The 6,969-nt window shown below is 38.9% G+C and overlaps 1 non-coding gene across 1 annotated transcript; it reads left to right on the top strand.

The window, feature by feature from the left end:
• Positions 1 to 5,881: 5,881 nt before the first annotated feature.
• LOC131180462 (small nucleolar RNA R71) lies at positions 5,882 to 5,988 on the top strand. Its single transcript, XR_009149233.1, has one exon. It is a non-coding gene; the product is annotated as a small nucleolar RNA R71 (small nucleolar RNA).
• The last annotated feature ends 981 nt before the right edge of the window (positions 5,989 to 6,969 follow it).

Raw genomic sequence — 6,969 nt, 5'->3', positions numbered from 1 at the left:
GGTACACATTGCTTTGTGGGCATCATCTCAAAATCCCCAAGGAATAGAGATTTTGGGTTGTGGAATGGGTTGTGGCTATGGTTGTGGTGGAGGTGGAGATTGTTGAGATGGTTGTTGAGTGGCTTCCCTCATTCTTGGGCGTTGGGTTGGAGGGTGGGGTGGAGAATGTGAGGATTCTCCTCTTTGTCGTGAAGAAGAGCCGATTCTTCTTGCAGATCTCTTTGTAGGAGCCATGGGTGTGTTTTTGGGGAGGATAAGAGTATGATTTTGGTGAAAAGATATGAGATTTGAGAGGTTTTTATAGGCTAGGAAGGGAGTAGATGAAGGGTTTTGTGTTTATGAAGGGTTTTAATTCTAGGGGTGTATTTAAAGAGCCGTTAGGACTCTTTGTTTCACTCATTTCACGCCCCAGGAGTAGCGTCTGCAATGAGATACACAGGGCATGTATCACTACACAAGTCCCAACATGTAGGGCCGTATAAATTTCTGCATGGAATTTTTGAAATTTATCGTAGTACACGGCCCGTGTAAATTAGCTATGGGACCAGTGTAACTTCCTGTCTCTCAGATTTCTTTACTGGATATGTTACACGGCCTGTGTAAAATTCAAGGAGCCCCGTGTAACCTTCTGTCTCTCAGTTATTCTGCTAGAGACATTACACGGTCCGTGTAATTTGGTATATGGACTCGTATAATTTTCTGCCTCTCGAAGGGTTGAGATTGCATGGAATTTATAGACCTCCAAAAAGTTACACGGGGCGTGTACTATCAGTACACGACCCGTGTAAGTTTCTGGCTTCTCAAATCTTTGGCAAATGAAAAGTTTATAACACATGAAATGGACACAAAGATTAGCAGTAGATTTACTTCCCCGGTTTTTGTTCAATTTTCCCTTTTGTGTTTTTGACTTGGTGATTCCCTTCCTCTTTTGATCTCTATTCCCCTTTTCAAGAATCCTATAAAATGAAATGCTAATGAGTACGAAACAAAAATTTAATATTGAATAAAAAGAAAAGAAGAAAAGTTTAGAAAAGTTTTAGGTTGCCTCCCTAAGAGCGCTTGTTTGTAGTCTTTAGCTGGACTTTGCTTGTTTATGGTTTGTCAGTAGGAGGACTGAGAGTGCAATTTACTCCCGTTTCTATGGGTTCTCCCTGAAAGTAAGGCTTCAGCCTCTGCCCATTGACCTTGAATGCACCTGAGGTTTCACTCCATACCTCTACTGCTCCATGCGGGAATACTTGGGTGACCTTGAAAGGTCCGGACCATCTTGATTTCAGCTTCCCTGGAAAGAGTTTCAATCTAGAGTTGAATAAGAGGACAAGATCTCCTTCTTTTATCTCTTTCCTTGCTATGCGCCTGTCATGCCATCTTTTGGTTTTATCCTTAAAGATTTTGGCATTATCCTTAAAGATTTTGGCATTTTCATATGCATCTTTTCAGATTTCTTCCAGCTCATTTAGTTGTAAGAGCCTTTTTTCACCAGCAGCCTTGAGGTCAAAGTTTAGTACCTGAATTGCCCAGTAGGCTTTATGCTCAATTTCAACAAGGAGATGGCATGATTTTCCATAAACCAATCAGAAGGGTGTTGTGCCAATTAGGGTTTTATATGCAGTGCAGTATGCCCATAGTGCATTGTCTAGCTTCATGCACCAGTCCTTCCTGGATGTGTTTACAGTTTCATCCAGGATCTGTTTTAGTTCCCTGTTTGATATTTCTACTTGACCACTAGTTTGAGGATGATAAGGTGTGGCTACCTTGTGAGTCACTCCATATCTTTTCAGTAGTGTTTCGAATTTTTGGTTGCAAAAGTGGCTTCCTCTATCACTGATTATCGCTCGTGGTGCGCCAAATCTTGTGAAGATGTTCTTCTTAAGGAGCTTGGTGAACACTCTTGCATCGTTGGTTGGCATTGCAATAGCTTCTACCCATTTTAACACATAATCAACTCCAACCAGGATATACTTGTTTCCATGGGAAGAGGGAAATGGTCCCATGAAGTCTATTCCCCATACATCAAACAATTCTATCTCAAGTATACCATGCAATGGCATTTCATTCCTTCTTGAACTGTTACCTGTTCTTTGGCATTGATCATAAGCTAGCACAAAGGATCTTACATCCTTAAATAAATGTGGCTAGTAAAACCCTATTTATAAAATCTTGGCTGCGGTCTTTGAAGTTCCTAAATGTCCTCCATATAGTGATAAATGATACCTTTCATATCTTCCTCTGGTATGCACTGTCTTATTAGCCCATCATTACATCTCTTGTACAGTAGTGGTTCTTCCCATAAGTAATATCTCACATCATGTAGGAATTTTTTTCTTTGCTGATAACTCATGTTTAGAGGTAGAACCCTGCATACAAGAAAATTAACAAAGTCAGCGTACCATGGAGCTTTGGAGAATGCAAGTAATTGCTCATCAGGAAATGAATCGTCAATTGGCAAATCTTTGAAATCTTCCATGTACTCCAGTTTTAGTATAGAAAGATGGTCAGCTACTACATTTTTAGATCCCTTTTTGTTCTTTATTTCAAGGTCAAATTCTTGTAGGAGTAGAATCCATCAAATTAGTATTGGTTTTGCTTCCTTTTTGTTCATAAGGTATCGGATTGCAGCATGGTTTATGAATATAATGACTTTTGACCCGATGAGGTAAGATCTGAATTTGTTTATTGCAAATACCACTGCTAGGAATTCCTTTTCTGTGGTAGCATAATTGATTTGTGCATCATCGAGTGTTTTGCTAGCATAATAAATAGCATGGAGCTTTTTATCTTTTCTTTGCCCGAGCACTGCTCTAATTGCAAAATTGCTCGCATCGCATATAACCTCGAATGGTAACTCCCAATTCGGTGGCTGCATTATTGGTGCTGATATCAGAGCCTCTTTGATTCTGTTAAAGGAGACAAGGCAATTTTCATCAAAATCAATGGGAACATCTTGGTTTAACAAGTTAGTAAGTGGCTTAGCTATTTTGGAAAAGTCTTTGATAAATCTTCTGTAAAATCCTGCATGTCACAAAAAGCTTCGTACTCCCTTGACTGACGTTGGTGGTGGCATGTTTTCAATGATCTCAATTTTCACCTTATCTACTTAAATTCTTCTTTCTGATATCAAATGTCCCATAACTGTACCTTTCCTTACCATAAAGTGTCATTTTTCCCAATTTAGGACTAGGTTTGATTCTTCACATCTTTGCAACACCTTAGATAAATTAGCTAGGCAATCATTAAAAGTAGTTCTACAGACAGAAAAATCATCCATAAAAACTTCCATAATATCTTCAATATAATCAGAAAAGATAGCCATCATGCATCTTTGAAAGGTAGCAGGGGCATTACAAAGACCAAAAGGCATTCTCCTGTATGCAAATGTTCCATAGGGACAAATGAATGTTGTCTTTTCTTGGTCTTCTGGGTGAATAGGAATTTGAAAGAATCCCGAATGCCCATCCAGGTAACAGAAACAAGAGTTTTTCGCTAATCTTTCTAGCATTTGATCAATAAAGGGGAGGGGGAAATGGTCTTTTCTGGTGGCACCATTCAATTTTCTATAATCTATGCACAGGCACCAACCAGTGACTACTCTAGTAGGGATTAGTTCATTACTTGCATTACGAATAACAGTTATCCCACCTTTCTTAGGAACTACATGTACTAGACTAACCCATTTACTATCAGAAATTGGGTATATGATTCCTGCATCTAAAAGTTTTAAAATTTCTTTCTTGACTACCTCTTTCATGTTTGGGTTAAGTCTTCTTTGGTGTTCGATTGTGGGTTTACTATTTTCTTCCATGGGTACCCTATGCATGCAAATCAAAGGGTTGATTTCCTTCAGGTCTTCTATTTTATACCCTAATGCTTTGCTATGGATCCTAAGTTCTCTTAACAATTTTTCCTCTTCTAACTTAGACAGGCTATCATTGATTATAACAAGATTTTTAGAATTTGAGTCCAGAAATGCATACCTTAGTGAAAATGGGAGAGGTTTAAGCTTTACCTGTTCGGCGTTTTCCTAGAGCTTACCTTTGGTTTGTTCCTCCTTCAAATCCTCCATCTCGGAAGCCTTAGCTAAAGGTAAGGGTGGAGGAGCTGCCAACTATTGTGCACATGCTGCTATTTCAGTATTTTCATCATCCACTATGTGGTTACGCACAATACATGCTTCAAGAGGATCTTTAGGATGTGTCTTATGAAATTCATCTTTAACTTGTTCGTCAATTATGTCAACCTTAAAGCATTCATCAGGTTCAAATTTGTGTTTCATTGTGTCGAACAAGTTGAACTCCACTTCTTCTTCTCCTACCTTGAGGGTTAATAGTCCATTTTTGACATCTATGATGGCTCTGACGGTTGCCAAGAATGGTCTTTCCAAGATGATGGGAATTTGGACATCTTCTTTCATCTCAAGGACAACAAAGTCTACTGGAATAAAGAATTTTCCCACTTTGATAGGGATGTTTTCAAGTATCCCTATAGGATATTTAATGGATCGATTAGCGAATTGCAATGAGATTGTTGTGGGTTTCAATTCCTCGATTTTTAGCTTTTTGCATATTGATAGAGGCATTAGGCTGACGCTTGCTCCAAGATCGCAGAGGGCCTTGTCTATTTTTTTATTACCAATGATATAGGGTATGGAGAAGCTTCCTAGATCCTTCAACTTTGGAGGCAGTTTGTTTTGCAAAATGGCACTACATTCCTCTTTTAGACCTACTGTTCCATAGTCCTCTAGCTTCCTTTTCTTTGACAAAATTTCCTTAAGAAATTTGGCAAAAGATGGCATCTAAGAAAGTGCTTCAGTGAAGGGGATGTTAATGTGATATTTTTGTAAAACTTCCAAAAACTTCCCAAATTGCTTGTCCAATTTGGCCTTGTGAAATCTCTAAGGAAAAGGTAGGGGTGGCTGGTATGGTTCTGGTAATTTCTTTGTCTTCCTTACTTCCTCTTCTTGATCTTTCTTAGCTTCTTCCTCCTTTTTTTTTGCTTGGTCTTTAGATTTTTCTATGGTTTCCTCTGTCAATTCTACCTCTGGTTATACTAGAGTTTTCCCACTCTTCAGTGAAACTGCCTTACAATGCTCCCTTGGATTCATTTCTGATTGACTGGGAAGTTTGCCAGCAGCCTTACTTAAAGAACTTGCCTGCTGAGCAATTTGATTCTCTAGCATCTTATTATGGGTAGCAAGTTGGTCCATTCTGGAAGTCAGCTGTTTAATCAATTCAGTTTGTTGTTGTTGAGCTGCTAGGAATCCTTCCATCATGGTTTCCATGGTCATTTTCAGTTTAGGTTCTTGAGGTTGGAGACGTAGCGATGGCTATGCAAGGTTCTGACCTCTGTTTTGAAATCCAAGGGGTGCTGGAGGTTTGTACCCTTGTTGCTTGTTTATTGGCTTGTTCTGCTGACTGGACCATGAGAAGTTTGGGTGATTTCTCCATCCAGGGTTGTAAGTATTTGAATACGGATTGTTTGCTGTCTCTGGTTGAAGTTTTCTCCATTATTCACATAGTTCATATGTTCTGTAGGTTCATTGAAATTGCTGTATTCTGAATTCATGTACCCTCCTTCATAGCTGCTTTCATGTTGACTATTTGTACCAACTACGTTGGCTTGCATTTTTTTGAGTTTCTTTGTGACTTGATCAAACTGGGCATTTATCATGCTCAGGGCATCTACTTCCAGGACTCCTGCAGTTCTTCTTGCATTTTCTCTTTCGTTTGACCACTCATAGTTATGGTATGCAACCCTTTCTAGGAGTTTAAGTGCTTGTGGCACTGTTTTCTCCATTAGATCACCCTCTGCAGCTGAATCAACTGTGCTCCTTATAGAGGGTAGTAATCCATTATAGAAATTTTGCACCAATAGCCAATCTTCTATGCCATGGTGTGGACATTCCCTCTGTAGGTCTTTATATCTTTCCCATGCGTTATAGAGTGATTCTCCTTCCTTTTGTCTTAAGGTGTTGAGCTCAAGTCTCAGCTTTGCACTCTTTACAGGTGGGAAATACCTTGCTAGAAAAGCTTGAGAGAGGTTTTCCCAGGTGTGAATGTTCTAGCCGATTGAGAAAGTAACCACTTCCTTGCCTTGTCTAGAAGGGAGAATGGGAATGCTCTGAGTCTTATTGCTTAATCAGACACTCCATTCATCTTGAATGTATCACATAAGGCAAGAAAACACTGGAGGTGGTAGTGTGGGTCCTCTGTTGGTGAACCTGCAAACTGGGTTTGTTGAATCATTTGGAGCTATGCTGGTTTTAATTCAAAGTTGTTGGCTTCCACTGTGGGTCTAGTGACACTGGGCTGAAATCCTTAGACAGATGGAGCTTCGTAATCTCTCAAGAGTCTTGGTCTATCATTATTATCGGCCATGGTTGGGATTTCGGGATCTCCTTGACCGTGATCTTAATGTTTCCTTTCCTTTCTGATGGCTTTCAGAGTTCTGTCTATTTCTAGATCACAGTCCAAAATTTCTTTTGGCTTTGTTCTGGTCATATACCAGATCGGGTACCTGAGAGAAAAGAAAAGAAATACAACCAGTAAAATAAAATTAAATAATAAATATAATTACCTAAATCAACTAAATTGCCTATCGGTTGATATTACTAAAAACAAAATTCCCCAGCAACGGCGCCAAAAACTTGTTTCGCTATTTTGCAATTACCGCAAGAGCATGTATTGCTAACAAGTAATAAAGTGATAAGTAGAATATCGTTCCCACGAGGAATTTTGTTTAGCAAATACCAATTTACACAGAAATCTTGACTGTCTAGGCTATCGAATACTTAGGGAATGAAGTTTGTTAACTTTAAACACTAAAATGGTAAACTTAAAAAGTAATGATTTATTTGAAGCAATTCTGGAATTAAGATTTTACACTTGAATCATACTAGGGATGTTATCTCATTTATTTACTAAATTGAGGATCATTTTCCTTGATGGAAATCAGTCCTAAGCTATCCTAGAT

The sequence above is a fragment of the Hevea brasiliensis genome, chromosome 5, assembly GCF_030052815.1.
Source record: "Hevea brasiliensis isolate MT/VB/25A 57/8 chromosome 5, ASM3005281v1, whole genome shotgun sequence".
In the NCBI taxonomy this organism is placed as follows: Eukaryota; Viridiplantae; Streptophyta; class Magnoliopsida; order Malpighiales; family Euphorbiaceae; genus Hevea; species Hevea brasiliensis.
Note: the sequence above shows the minus strand (reverse complement) of the source record. Positions and strands in the feature narration are given on the sequence as shown.